We start from the raw sequence: 16,740 nt of genomic DNA on the forward strand, positions 1-16,740 counted from the left end.
CATAACTCAGTTCAGTGAAAACCATTACTTTCCAATGAAGGGCTGGACACCCTCCAAATTGCATTTTGGCATGGCCTCGGCTGCATAATGCACAAAGTTCCTCTGTTCTGAGGTTACCTAAGGAAGATTTCTCACTTTCTCCACTTGTTTTTTATGTTTCAGAAAATAAGAGTGTTTTCTCAGCAGTAAATAGGAGATCAAGAGAATATGAAAAATATATATTTTAATGATTATATTAAGTATTCAGAAAATCTGTGAATGGCACATTGCAAAAGACAACAACAGAACCCATCCAAAATGTGTATCATGCCATTTCTAGTTATGTCTTTGGTTGAAGGGAGCATGCTTTATTAGGGGTCAGGACCCACAAGATAACATATTTAAATGCCTCCTATAAAATACCCATGGCATATGAGCGTGACCAAATGGCTATTCCATGATATCTAGTCACAGTGAGAAATACTAAAATCATTCCCCTGTCATTTACATGATGGTGAAGTCATGTAAAAGCAAATGGTCTTACTGTTTTTATCTGAAACTCAGAAACTCATCAAGCCAAAAACCAAACATAAAAATCATGTAAGTTCAAAGCCATACACTCTATTTAACATGACATTTCAAAACATGCTAATTATTACATTAAAAATGCAAAGTTATATGACTAGTCACCATATATTGCATATCAAAAAAAATCATTCCCAACACCTTTCAGAAGGTTTGGAATATTCCCTCTCTACGGAAATAAAATCTCTCACAGAAAACATCAGGATAGAATAGAGAGAAAAATAGATATTAAATATCTTTAAAGCCATTTGACACTTCCAGATTCCTAGATGTTTTCCAATATTTATGAAGAACCTAAATAGAAGGAAGTCAGCCCATGTAAGGGACTGAATGATAGAGGAACATGTCCATCTCCGCTTAGCACTCCTTCAATCAAATATTCATCAACAAATACCAAGTACTTACAGGTGCCAGATAATTGCTAGAGATATTTTTATGGGATCCTTTTCTATACAAGAGGACAAAGGCTTATAAACACTCAACTCAAAGGGTAGGCTCTTTTTCAACACTTCCTTCCAGGCCTACACATTGCTTCTGAAGACTTCCCTGACTCCTCCAGGCAAAACTGGCTCACATCTGGGCTTTCCCTCACACATTTCTAGTAAAGGCTACTATTGCAGATCAATGCAGCTGGAGCCCAGGAGAGAGCATTCTGTGAGAGAGTCAGGGGAGGCTACAGAGGAGGTGATATGTCAACTGGGCCTTCAAGAGTGACTGGCATGTGCAAAATAGACAACATTTTGAAACATCTCAATTAAGATATATGTCCTCAACTGGTGAAAAAAAAAAATGCAACACTCCTTGCAAAATAAATGATATAAGAGTACAAGCCAAATATATGAGAAAATACCATGAAATATCAACTATATACATGATAAAGCATATTTTTAAAACAATATATTTTACCTGGATTGAATTTTTTCTCATCTTCTCGTAGGCCGGGGGTTTAAAAATAAATAGGTATTCTTTCCTGGAAGAGATAAAATCAATAGATTCTGTGTATGAAAGGAGACCACAAAAGAGGAAGGATTCACTGATTGGATGAAGAAAAATATTTTAAGTAAAAACACAGAATATTTTTTAAGTCATGTCACTCATTACACTATTTAGTACAATTGGTTTCCCAAAACATTAATATTTTAAGGGAATACTTCAGTAAGAGGTATTTTTGTGTTTCTTAATATGAGACCATTCCTGAAAATTATCTTATATTGCTCTTGTTTTCATTTAAAAAATAAACCAGGCTTACTATGGATGTGTCCATTCTTTTAAATAATAAGCTCTTTGTAGTTGGTATGTTGTAAGTTTCTTGGCTTAGTGCTCACTTGCTCAATTAAACTAGGCTGAGCCATTAAAGAGGTCTATCATCTGTAAATGTGACAGCAGACAAGGTTTAAAAGGACAGTCTTCTCTTTCAGTTTCAGAGGGCTTCATCTTATTAAGGAATGTAACCAGCTGAGAAAACATGTGTTGATTTTCTTAAATGTTTAAGGCTAATGGAAGAAAATTTAAGACAGAGAAAAATGTTTTTAGTACTGTTCTTTTTTTCCCCACCCGTCTATGCTCTTTTCTTTTTTGAGTATTTACCTCTACTTATTGTGAATATTCTTTTTCAGCCCAACCCTCCTTCCTTTGGCTCTGTTAAAGTGCTTAGTAAAGGGCTGTTGCTTTTCCGTCACAGAGAAATCATCTCACATATCATTAAAAGTAAAGGCCTCTCAGTTTTACAAAAGGTAGCACAGGAACTTCTGTAGATTGATTATTCCAGGTGGCAATAATATTAAATTAGGATTTTTGCATGACTGTACAAAGTAATATATCCTTGTTGTTATATTTGCTGTTATTTCAATAATGGTCTTTTCTTCTTTCTTTTTTTTTTTTTTTTTTTTTTTTGGTTAATTTCTGCTGATGGTCTTTTTTTTTTTTTTTTTTTTTTTCTCCCCGTAAGTAGTGCTACTTCTAAATATGAGCTATGGCTCCTAGAGCAGATGGGTGAGAAAAGAAATAATTTCCACCCTATAACTTGTTAGAAGAGCTCAGTGTCTTGCCAGTTGGCCAGGAGTTTCAGCACTCAAATACAAAATACACAGATTCTCAAAGATTAGTCCTCTGTGTGGTTCTTATTTGAGTCTCTTGAAATCTCAATAGGGCCAAAAAATTATTCATTGAATTTTTGACTAATGAAAATTGCAAGTTATGGCCAACATCCTATTGGTGGTCCCCTGTTGTCTTTCTGGTCAAAATCCTGGTGAATAAATCGAAAAAAAAAAAAAAGATACCCTTTCTGTTCAATATATACAACAAATCAAGGCTGTTTATGAACATTTTCTTCAATGAATAGATTTCTTTTAACCATTTCAAGGAAGAAATGTTTTGCAATAATACACAACTGGAGCCTTTAAGGAAACAGCAAAGCAAGGACAAGGAAGCATAAAAATTAATTTAGCCTGCCACATTCATAAAATGCGTAATGGCATACTGGTGCTCCCAGTTTGTGGACTGGAAGGTAGACTAACAGATTATCATTAATGAGAAAGCTTAACAATTTGATTTCATTTTATTCTGTTCCATTCAACAAATAGTCATTCTATTCTACTAAGTGCAAAAGCCTTTTCGAGGCACTGAGAGAAAATAAAGGTGTACATTCCCAACTATGGAATAGTGTTTCTCAAGAAGTCAACAGAAACAGCTGTACAAATAATTCAAATGCAAGGCAGTACCGTAAAAGTGCCTTACATATATGTGTGTGTATAATCTCTAAAAAAGTGTTTATATACTTTACAATTCCCAACTTGAGTAACAAGATCCCCATCTTGCACCACAGCAATATTTTACAACCTAAGTCCCTTCAGTTAGATAGCAAATAGCTTTTATTTAGGATCTGATTAATAGAGTGCCTATACAATTTATCATCCAAACAAGGACACTTTGAGAGTGAGAAGTTGTGCTATTAATAATTATGCCAGGTCAATAGGAATAAATTGGGACTGTCCCAGACATACGGTGACTCTTAATAATTTTAGTATTATCAAAACAATGTGATTCCCCTTTTTCTTCTTCTTCTTGCTACCTGCTTTGAGTAGAGCATTTTATCTCTTATTAGATAGTATTCCACAACAGACTAGCCAGTAATAAAATGACACTGCATCCTTCAGATCCATCAGTTTTACAACAAAATAAAGACTGGATGGGGGATCATTTAATTTACACTTATAGGTCAGATACTGAGCCAGGTGCTAGTGATACAAAGATACAAACAAGTAAGTTTCTGTCAATATTTTCCTCCAACAAAACTGGAAAGCATATCTATATTCAAAAAATCTTTTAATATTTTAATTTTATTTTAAAGTACTTTTTAAATTATTATAAAATATTTTCATAATTTTTTCTTAAATTGAAGTGCATATGTTAAGATAAGGAGAGAAGGGAGTGGTGAAATGGTTCTTCTGCAAAAGTCTTTAATCCAATTTTCCCATTGCTGAGTCGACAAATTCCTCCAGGATGTTTCTACCTACTTCCTGCCTCCTTTCCCCCTTCTCCTGTTACTTTTCCTCCCCAGGTTCACCACAGAGGACTATGGAGGGATCAAAAACAGTAAGTCATGCAGTTAAATTTGTGGAAACAGTTCAGTTTCTTCTTGCCCCATCTCAAATCCAGGTTAAAATGGCATATATATATATATATGAAAACAGACACACAAACCAATTATTTACAAAACTCTTAAGGAGATTTTTAAAATTATATCTGTAATGAAATAATACTTAAGGAAGGAAAATATTTCATCCAAAATAGAAAACACAGAAAGGCAGAGCTCTAGGGAAGCAACAAGTCTTTTGGGGCAAATAAAGCATGGATAACACATTCAAAAACCTACAGGGCTAGGCAGGTGATGTGAATGAGTGAAGTGACCCAGGCACAAGATGATCAGAGACACATTAAGGAATGGTGTGGACTGTGGCAAATCACAGAGTTATGCTGTAGATAAAAGTGCAGCAGCTACTCAGCAACAGCCAATTACTATATGAAACTGTAAATCCAGTATAAGTTCAGCTGACTTTCAAGAGAAACTAGAAAACCAAAGTTTTCAAAAAATCCCCTTATTGTTTAATGCTGGCAATGAAATCAAATGAAATACTCTGCAAAGCAAACCTGGTCTTTGGGCCTGTCAGTCTAAGAATTCTGAAAGAAAATCCTTTACCGGCACATGGCGGCAGAAGAATACAGGGCTCTTCCTCCCATACCCAGGCATATTTGCTTCTGCCTTGCATCTGATCCTTTCAAAAAGGAAACCTTTTAAGAGGAGTGTTTGTGTGCATGTGATATGCAGGCTTTAAAATATTTTAAGTATATAAAAGACATGTGTGTGTAGTCCCAGCTACTCAGGAGGCTGAGGCAGGAGAATGGCCTAAATCCGGGAGGCGGAGCTTGCAGTGAGCCGAGATCCGGCCACTGCACTCCAGTCTGGGCGACAGAGCGAGACTCCGCCTCAAAAAAAAAAAAAAAAAAGACATGTGTGCCATGTATTTTTAAAATGTATACTATGATTTAAATGTGGAAATTTTCTATATTCACAATTGTAATTAAGCCGAATCATACATAAAGGTGAAGTTCATTTTCAAAGATTCAACAATTCTATCAGTCTTCCTCCACTCTCCCCTGTTAACAAAATGCATTTCCTATTCATTCATTTCTTTAGTCAACAAATATTTATAGGGCACCCTATGTGGCAGGGCAGGCTCTGTTCTAGATGTTAGGGATACAAAGAGACAAAGAAAATGACCTGCCTTCGTGGAACTTACATTGGATAGGAAAGAGAAACAAAAAAATAAACTTAAAAAGCAAAGCATACCAAAACATTAGGATGCAGATAGGATTCAGGTCCAGAAGTTTCAGTCCAAACGTGGAAAATGTCTAAAACTAAGATATTATCTGACTAGTGTTTTGAGACATCTTTGAATATCAAATGCTGAAAATAAATCATATGAGTATCAATCACCAGCTCTGCTTAGGAAGTGACATCAAATGTTGAGATCGCTGGGAAATAAATAAGAAGTGAATTATTATTGAGTGTGTGATATAGGAATGAGAGTGCAAGGACTTACTATGTTCATTATATTATTATTGTTCTATTGTACTACTTATTTACTAGAGGAGTGAAAAAGTAATTGCAGTTTTTGCATTGTTGGAATTTGCCGTTTGATATTGGAATACACTCTTAAACAAATGTGGTTATGTTATACATCATTTTCATCGGCATTTCTTGATTTATTATTATTATTACTATTATTATTTTGCTAGTGACTTATTACTTGCTCTTATGTTTATTTTAGATTACGGAAATGATGTTAGACTAAAAGCAAATTCAAGCAATTTTCTTGTTTGAGTTCAAAATTGGTTGTAAAGCAAAAGAGACAACTAGGAACATCAATGATGCATTTGGTCCGGGAACTGCCAAGGAACGTACGTGGTGGTTCAAGAACTTTTGCAAAGGGGACGAGAGTCTTGCAGATGAGGAGTGTAGTGGCAGGCCATTGCAAGCTGCCTACAACCGATTGAGAGCAATAATCAAAGCTGATCCTACTACAACTACACGAGAAGTTGCCAAAGAACTCAGTGTCGAGTATTCTATGGTCGTTGGGCATTTGAACCAAATTGGAAAGGTGAAGAGGCTCAGAAAGTGGGTACCTCATGAGCTGACCGAAAATCAAAATATCGTCATTTTGAAGTGTCATCTTCTCTTATTCTATGCAACAACAACAAACCATTTCTGGATCGGATTGTGACATGCAGTGAAAAGTGGATTTTGCCGGGCGCGGTGGCTCACGCCTGTAATCCCAGCACTTTGGGAGGCCGAGACGGGCGGATCACAAGGTCAGGAGATCGAGACCATGGTGAAACCCCGTCTCTACTAAAAATAGAAAAAATTAGCCGGGCACGGTGGCGGGCGCCTGTAGTCCCAGCTACTCGGGAGGCTGAGGCAGGAGAATGGCGTGAACCCGGGAGGCGGAGCTTGCAGTGAGCCGAGATTACGCCACTGCACTCCAGCCTGGGCGACAGAGCGAGACTCCGTCTTAAAAAAAAGAAAAGAAAAGAAAAGAAAAGTGGATTTTATATGACAACCAGCGATGACTAGCTCAATGGATAGACTGAAAAGAAGCTCCAACGCACTTCACAAAGCCAAACTTGCACCAAAAAGGGTAATGGTCACTTTTCGGTGGTCTGCTGCCAGTCTGATCCACTGCTATTCAGCTGTCTGTGTCCTGACGAAACCCTTTCATCTGATAAGTATGCTCAGCAGATCTTTTTGCAGGGAAAATCCTTCCACAAGCAGCAGGATGCGGAAAATGCTTTCCAAGAGTTTGTCGATTCCCGAAGTATGGATTTTTATGCTACAGGAATAAACAAACGTATTTCTCACTGGCAAAAATGTGTTGATTGTAATGGTTCCTACTTTGATTAATAAAGATGTGTTTGAGCCTAATTATAATGATTTAAAATTCATGGTCCCAAACTGCAATTACTTTTGCACCAACCTGATAATTGATTTGTAACATCGATAAAATATTATTTTTTAAAATTCAAGCAGTACAGAAATGTATAAAGAGAAAAATCTCATCCAGAAATGGCTAATTGGATGAATTTCATTTCTGCATATGTAAGGTGGAAGGACAGATGAATGGAAAAATTAACTTTTAATAATTGAGATCAAACTATATGTTCATAGCATTATAGAATATGTCTGGGCTTAAAGTCTTGTCTCTGCCACTTTCTAGTGAATAGACATATGACTTAACTACATGTGCCTCATTCTTCATTCAATGATGAAGATACTACTTACAGTATTTTTGTAGGGATTAATGGAAGTAATCCACATACAGAACTTAGAAAAGTACATGGAACATAATAAATAATAAATATTAGCTCTTATTATTATCTGATTATTAGCACCTTAATGACATTGATTCAATCCTAAATTATTTTTCTTATCTCTGCTATCTCCCTTTCCTTCTCATTCTGTTGTTTTATTATTTTTGAGCGATTTATTTTCTCATTAGGGTGTTCTAAAGTGAGAAACACTCATGATGTGTTGTTTTTAGTTCCTTGACAGAATGCATTTAATAATCATCTCTTCGCCTCACCTGCCTTGGGACCCTTGCCTGTTTGCCTTCCTATTCCTTTTCACTTTGCTCATGCTTAATTGCTCTTTTCTCTTTTCTGCTTTCTCTGATATGGCATGGATGACTTCCCTTTCACATGTCTTCTGCACATAGCGGCATTCCATTCCTTTTCCTCACACCAGTGTTTTAATGCTGAGTACTTACTGTTGTGTGCACCCTTTCATGGCCTGAGGGAGGGCACCTGTGAGAGGAGAGGGACAGCTCAGCCGAGCCTCTGAGCCTCTGTGCAGTCCTGACTGGAGTAGTTGCTCTCTGCTCTCCCATCCTAGGCTTAGGGAAATGATCTGCAGTACTTGTGTTCACTCTACCTAGTGGGCGAAAGGGATTATCATTCCTGCCGGAATGCTCCTTTGCTTTAGATCACTTCTCTGTTCAGCGTGGTGCCTGGAGTTCTTCATCACCATCTGACTGCGTTCCCATTTTCCACTCCCTTGTTCTTTATTTCTCTTAATGCCTCCCCACCAGTCAGAAGCGAGAAAAAGAAGAAATGAGGACTCCTTTTCCTCCCTTCAGATTTTCAGCTATTAGTGAAAAATCTCAGGCCCTGGTCAACTCATCAGTCTAATTTTGTATGATGTGGGGGCTGGGGGGAGGTGCTTAGATATTGCATAATACCAGAATCTTCCTTTCCTTGGCTTGTTCTCTCCTTTTTAAAATCAATAGCACTTAGTTATGATCTTTTCTTTGTTCAGTTACTTTTTTATTCTGCCTTATTTGGGGGACAGTTTTGTTCGGCTTTGGAGGAGGGAGAGTCTATGGTCTGGTTTTATTCTTCCATCTTTCCCTGGAACTCTCTACTAATGATATTTTTATTAACATGCTAGCACTTAGCAGAATTAGTTCCTACAAAGAAGACACAAGGTTTGTGTCTTAACCAAATTTTGCCTTGTGTGATACACACTAGCAACTGAACGAGTGAATGAATGATTCAACTACCAAAAATCCTCTATTTTAACTCCTTGTCTTCATAACACTTGAGCCCAAACCAAATATTCAGGTAGGTCTAGAATAAACATTTACCCAGATTATTTTTTATTCAAAATCATCAACATGGACTAGATAACCATAAAGGCAGAAGAGCTCAGCTCAGTTACCACTCTTTCTACAAGATTCTAAATTTTACTTTAACTGGTCAAAGTGAACTTCATTTGCTTTTCCAGCACACAGTGCTATCTTCTGCAAAAAACAGGAAAAAGGAAAATTTGCATTACTTGTCAGTGGGTGGAAAACAAATTTAGAAAAAAATCAAATGCCAATTCAGGTATTAGGAAGTAGTTAACAAAGAAGGGAACATCCTCTCAATAGCATACATGGAACTATTAAGAATTATATTTATAGCATAATAATATGGCGTCAACTATGCAAAGTTATGTATATACATCTATTCATAGTATAGAAAAATAAAGCAAAATATTTTAATATTATCTTTATATTAAATAATTATGGGGATTATGGGGATTTTTGTTTTCTAAGTTTGCTGCAGTTTTCAAAATTTCCAGATTATATAACTTATTTAATCAGTAAACAGAATCCATAAAATATTATTTAAACAAAAAGTAATTGTGTCCAGTGCAGCATTTTCAAATGCAAAATGAGACAGAAAGATATAATTTAAAAAGAACAATCCTCTCAACATCCTAAGACTAAATCTTATTTATTTTTCTTCTGACATATAGATTCAGGCATTTATTCCCTACTAAAATAGGCATTATAATGCACCAAATATGAGTAAGAAAAACCTTTTGTGTGACAAAGCCAATTCTGTGAAACTGATGATGACTTTGGTGAGAACTAACAGGTCTGCCAATATACCCTCCTCTCCATTTGTCATTCAGCTAGATACTTAGGTTCTTTCAGAGGGCTGTTTTTACCCTAAGGGCCAATTTCATTTAAAAAAAAAAAGGAAGAAGGGCCGGGCGCGGTGGCTCAAGCCTGTAATCCCAGCACTTTGGGAGGCCGAGACGGGCGGATCACGAGGTCAGGAGATCGAGACCATCCTGGCTAACACAGTGAAACCCCGTCTCTACTAAAAGATACAAAAATATAGCCGGGCGAGGTGGTGGGCGCCTGTCGTCCCAGCTACTCAGGAGGCTGAGGCAGGAGAATGGCGTGAACCCGGAGGCGGAGCTTGCAGTGAGCTGAGATCCGGCCACTGCACTCCAGCCCGGGTGACAGAGCGAGACTCCGTCTCAAAAAAAAAAAAAAAGAAAAAAAAAGGAAGAAAATACGAGATGAATTTTATGATTTTCCTGTCTTCTTCCACTTCTTAGAAATCAAGCCAAGCAATGCCAATGTTCTACCTTTTGGGGGTTCGTATAGATTGCCCCCACACAAATGAAAATCTTGGACTCTGCCTGGTCTTGAAGAAAGCTCCTACTTGTCCAAAGAAAGGCACGAAATCAGAAGTTGACAGAGATTCTCATTCAGGAAAGAATTGTCACCATTTTTGCTGTGCTCCGGCCAGAACAACATATGGCAGCCCAGCTGACAAATATAATCTTTTCCTCTTTTTTCCCATTTCACATGCACATTTCATCCGTGGAATATTAAAACTTCACACAAAGTGCCTGTTAACCCCTTGGCACCATAGTGTCCCTTGTCTGGGATGTGCTATTTACCAGAACCCGGGCATCCAGCTGTGAGAGGGTTAAGGCCAACAGAAAGAGACCCTGGTGGTCAGAGGCCGTCTGACTCTTCCCTGCCTCCATTAGGAAGGGCCGAGTCTCAGCATGTTGGGACAGAGTTGTCTTTGTGTTAGAAAATTCATAGCTTCCTGGCTTCAGTGTAAACCGCCTTGGTACCCTGCATCCCAGAGCCTTTCGGTTTCCCAATCAGAGGTGTTTTCAGAAGCAGCTGTCCTTACATTCTGTTGTCCATGGGGACCCCAAGTCCAGCCTGCTCTCCACCGGAGAAGTACACTGCCCGCCCCAGTCTTGATGGAAGAAAGCTTGCACATGTGATTTAAATAGAAAAGGCAACTTTGTTAAAGTTCTCAACCTCCCTCCCTAGACATAAGCATTGGGTTGAGGTTTAGGTGTCTTTGTTGACAGATACAAAGTAGGAGTCCTGCACAAACCCTGCTATATTATACTGCTGAACCCCCTTGTAAACCCAAGCATCCCAAACCACTCCTGATGAGCTGTTTCTAAGCATGTGTCAACATATGATTTTCTGACTTCTACCTGTTGTCTCCTTTATATTTGGAGTTTTTAATTTAGGAAAATTGCCTGTCATAAAATAAGGCACTAATATATTTTAGTTGAATATATTCCAAATGTACAAAACCTGCAGAAAATAATATATGACACAATCCACGGATTCACCACTGAGATTAAGTAGCTGGTACCATTTTGCCATATATGCATCAAATGACTCTCTCTTTAAAAAAAAATAAGATAATTATAGTTTCAGGAATGTCTGCCCACACTCCACACTCCTCCTCCACCAAGTAACTACTATTCTGAAATGTGCATGCATCATTGCCTTGCAAGTGTTCATAACACATATGAAGGTATTCATAAGAAATGTACACACTAGTGTTTTGTCTCTTTAAAATTTTCTGTGGGTAGTATCATGCTATATATTACAAAATATTTACATATTTTTGTACTTAACAGTGTTTCTTTTTACAATTTATTCAGTTGATAGATATCTACAAGTGTAGTTCACAAATTTTAATTGCTATATACTTTCTCATCATTTCAATAAACAAAACTTTACACATTCCCTTATTAAGGGACGGTTGGGTAATTTCATATTTGTGCTATTACAAACAAACCCTTCTTTGAACATCCTCGATCATGCATCCTATGTATCTATGCCAGATAGATGCCTTATGTATCTATGTCAGATATCCTCCAGGGTGGACACTAGGAACTAAAACCGCTTGGTCCTAAACCCTGAGGATTTCAGCTTTAATAGATTGACAAATCGGTTATTCCAATCCTTGTTTTCATTATCAATTATAAAAATGTCTGTTTCCACATTCTCACCAACATTCGCAAAGAAACATTAATTTTTGCGAAATTGGTATGTAGCTGGTAGTGTATTGCTGGTTTAGCTTTCAGCTCCCTAATTAGTAGGATAGAGCAGCTCTTCTTATGGTTATTAGACATTTGTTTCATCTTCTCTGTAAATTGCCTTTGCCATTTTTATTTTGAATTGTTTGCCTTTTTCTTATCAATTTGTAGAAGTTCTTTATAAATGAAAGTATTATAATTGTCTTTTCCAAATCAGTCAATAGTTTATCTTTTTACTTTGTTTTAGCTATCCATAGATAGACAGATAGATAGATAGATAGATAGATAGATAGATAGATAGATAGATAGATAGATATTCAAATAAGGCTATATATACACACATATATATAGATACCCAAATATATATTCAGATAATATATATGGATATATGTTATTATTATTATTTAATGTCATCAAATTTATGCCTGTTTCATGGTTTGTACTTCTTGAATCTAATTTAGGTAGTTTTTTCCCATACCTCAATGATAAACAGTATACACGCCTATGTTTTTTATACAGTCAGTTCTGCTGTTGTACTTGTTTTGAAAACGTAAATTTGTTCCAAAACTATTGATATAATAAAAAATATGAGCATAACACAAATTTCCAATTTGGTTCTGTGCTATTTTGTTAGTGAGAAGCACTTAGGGAATGCAAAGAACTACACACAGCTTAACCAAGCCATATTGGAATTCACAAAATGCACACACACATGTGTCTCCATATCTACCAGTTACTTCAGTAGGTTATAACACCAAATATGGATAGATGTGTTTTAAGCCACATCCAGCCATATCTGGTATGTTATGAGCCACATCTAGCCATATCTGGTGTTATAACCTTTCATCAGACTTCATATAATCCTCCCTTTACTGCTTCACAATAACTCACCAGCTGAAACTTTTTGATGTGCGGTCTCACAACCAACTTTTTAGCTTGTTTCAAGGAGAAGTGCCATGTCTATTGTAGTATTTATGTAATGTTATCATCATTTAAAATGTGAAAAACTGTGCTTTTAGTTATCTTTTTCTATCTTTCTTTTTTTATGTAACTGCTGACGTTTTTGAGTGTTGAGAAGTTTTAAGTTTGAGTATTATCCCACTGACCTCATTTCTCCCCTAAGCCCTGTACTTTTACTGTGAGATTTTGCATGGTGGAGTAATTTTTAGGAATGCATATGTGGTGGGCTAGCAAACAGACCATATGAAGCTTGTAGTCTTGCACTTTATGTTTAGATCTTTAATCCATCTGCAATTTACTTTTATGAGTATTTTATGATTGACATTATTTTTTTCCAGGAATAAAAAGCTACTTAGCCTCCATTTTAATTATTAAATGTTTCTTTTACTTTTCTTGCCTTATTTCACCAGCTAGGACCTCTGGTAGAAAGTTACATTAAAGCAGAAATCAATGGTATCATTTACTCTTTCATTAACTTGAATGCTTCTCAAGTTGTATGATTTAAAATGTTGTTTATCCTAGGTTTTTCTTAAATGTATTTTCTGAGGATAAGGAAACTCTTTTTTATGCATAGTTTACTAAATAAGATTATCATAAATCATCGTTGAATTTTGTTGGTTACTTTTTCTGTATCTATTGAGATGCTAATATTCTTTAATCTCTCAATGCAACAATTTATAATATTGAATTTGTTTAGTGTTAAATTATCCTTGTTTTCTTGGGATAAATCAAAATCAACTATAAAATAGATATATGTGATGTGTGTGTGTGATATTATGTGTATGGTATATTTTTCTACAGTTTTATTTCGGTATACTTTAGATAAAATAAAATTCATCCTTTTTAACTATACAGTTTGATGATTTGGGAAGCTATAAGCTATATTTAGTCATGTGACCACCACCATAATAAAAAAATTTCATAACCCCACCAAATTTTTGTCTTCCTGCAGTTTTACTATGAGGTGTCTTGCTATGGTTTTCTTACAGTTTATCATACGTGGAGTCATTGAGCTTCTGGGAGCTGTAAGTTAATGTTCTTAACCAAATTTGGGATATTTTCATCCTTTATATCATTCTGCATAATTCTCTCTTCTCATTCTTAACTCCAATAACATGTATGTTAGAATTATTGATATTGCCTCAAAAATCTCTAAAACTTTATTTTTCTTTAATTTTTTTTCTTTTTGTTTTTTGGATTATGCAATTTTTATTAAACTATCTTCAGGTTCACTTATTATTTTCAGTGATAATCAAATACATTTTTTAATTTATCCTGTGAATTTTTTATTTTAGTTATTATGGTTTTCAGCTCTAATATCCATTTGGTTCTTTTCATAGTGTACATTTTGCTGTTGTGATTCCCTATTGATTCTATTATTTTTACTATATTTTGCTTTAATTATTTGAGCATATTTTAATATACTTCTTTAAATATATTTATAAATCAGCTTTAACATTTTTGTCTGCTAAATCCAATATCTGGGCCCACTCAGAGTAAGTTTCTATAGATTATGTGTTTTTTTCCCCTGAGTGAACGTCACAATTTTCTATTTCTTTGAATGTCTAGTAAGTTTAGTCAGAACTTGAAGTTGCAAATAATAAATTGGAGAGACTACAGATTCTGATTTGTTCTTCTGACAATTGGCAATTCACTTCCTAGATTCTAACTGAAGTATCTGTTCCTCCCATGGTATGCAGTCACTGAGGTCTCTGCTCAGATTTTTTCTTCCAGCTTTGATTTTTAGCCTGGTCCCTTAGTGATCTTTCCTATTCCTCTGTGACTTAATGATCAGCCACAGATTTGGGAAGAGATATACTCAGTCTGAGCTTCGTGCTGGTTAAGGAATGCAATCTTTCAATGTCTCAGCAAACTCCCACTCTCATCTGGAGCACTCTTGCCTTTCAAGGATACACCTCTATGTTTGCTTGCTTTTTGTCTGGGCTCCAGGGGAATCTCTCATCTACATGAATATCTTAGCAGACAACTAGAGATTCAGGCAGAATTTTCTCTTAGGTTGTCAATCTCAGTTTCACTAAAATACCTTTATGCCTACAATCTTGACTTATAATTTAGATATGTGTTAAATTCTAAGTTGACAGATATTTTCTCCAGCATTTTGAAGATGATATTCCATTGTTGTCTACATTCTACTGTTACTAATTAGAAATCTGTCATCAGTTTAACTTTTTTTCATTTTCTGAAAATCTGTCTACTCCTTCTGGCTACTTTTATGATCTTCTCTTTGTCTTTGGAGTTCTGTAGATTTAGTATGATATATTCATGTGGATTTCTTTTATTTATCTTGCTTGGAATATGTTGTGCTTCTTGAATTGGTGGGCTCATATATGTGTTTCAGTCGTGGAAAATTCTCATTGCCTTTTTAAAATATTGCCTCTTCTTTTTTTAACCTCCTTTTCTGGAATTCCTGTTAAATATATATTAATCTTTCTAAATCTGTTCTCATTTTCAAAACATAATTTTATGTGTGTATCTATTTTACACTATCTATATACACTATCTAATATTTTAGATAATTGAACTATTTTTCTTCTATTTTAGACATGTCTTTTAGTTTGCTAATTGTTTCTTCAACTTCATTTATTCACATAACTTATGAAGGGATTAATTGAATTCTTTTGTTTTCTGATCATTTGAATCATACAAAATCTCCCTCCAAAGATGACAGGTCCCATGATATAGGATCTCACGATTATGTCTCCACTACACAGCACAGACTTACTCATTTATAGATGCAAATCAACAGATTTGCCAACACCTAAGTTTTTAATTTAACAGACTGATTTTATTTCTTCTAATTTCTTCTTATCTGTTTATTTCTCATGGGTTTTTTTTTTTCTGGATCTTCTTTACATCTTTAATACCAATAAATATGTAGTCTCCATCAGATTGCTCAACTAAGGAGCTAATCTTCCTGTTTATGTGTGAGTGGGTGTGTGCACGTGTGTTGGATGACTCTTCTTCATTATGGATTATTTTCTTACATGTTTTATAATTTTGGATTATGAGCTCATCTATACTGAGGTTTTCTTCATGGAAACTCCGTGTGATATGAGTTGAGAAAATTTTCCCCAGAGTTTAATATTTGTTGCATTCTGGTACCAAATTTCATGTTGATTTATTGGCTTAAGAGTTCATAAATAATGCCAAGAGTATAACTGTGAATTCCAACCCTTCATGAAGTTTAGTTTTGGGGTTTTAAATTCTTATAGATAAATTATTATTATTCCAAACACAGCCCAAGCATGTTCAATCAACTTCTTATTCTTTTTTTCTTTTTTGTCTCTTGGTAATAATAGGTAGATTTTTTTCTAGTTATCACTTTCATTGATGATATAGTCTGAACTTTATGTAGATACCTTAGTTCCAACTCCTCACCTAACACAGTCTTAAGTTCCCATCTTCTGTTTCTACATGGTTATTAAAACTGGCCCCTAGATGACTGAGTTGGATAGCCCCTCCAAAGCTAGCCACATCATTTGTTCACACACTTACTGCTTTATTTTAATTCTCAAAAGAATTTCCAGCACTTGAGAATACTAGTTTTATTTACTGAAAGCTCATTTATGCATATAAATATGTGTTGTTGTAGTTTATCCAGCATATACAAATGTTTTTAGCAGATAAATTTTTTGATCATTTGTCTTATTAGAACCAGAATTCCCATTCACTTTTCTACTCACTCCAATTTGTTTTTCAACCATATCATACCATTGAAACTGTTCTTGTTGAGGGTTGCTAATTATATTCATGTTGCTAAATCCAGTGGATGGTTTTTTCCCTTACTAATTTTTTTATTATTACTTAAACTTAACACATCTTCATTTTAAATGCTCTTGTCTTGGTTCCCATGACAACAAACTCCTCTGGTTTTGTCATTTTTATTAGCTGTCCTCCTCTGCCTTTTCTCATCCTCTTTCTCTCCCTGGCTCAATCCTAGGTGCTCTTCTCTTATATTTACCTATTTTTTTCGAGGTGATATCATCCATTCCCATGGC

Source organism: Macaca mulatta, chromosome 8 (genome assembly GCF_049350105.2).
Source record: "Macaca mulatta isolate MMU2019108-1 chromosome 8, T2T-MMU8v2.0, whole genome shotgun sequence".
Classification (NCBI taxonomy): Eukaryota; Metazoa; Chordata; class Mammalia; order Primates; family Cercopithecidae; genus Macaca; species Macaca mulatta.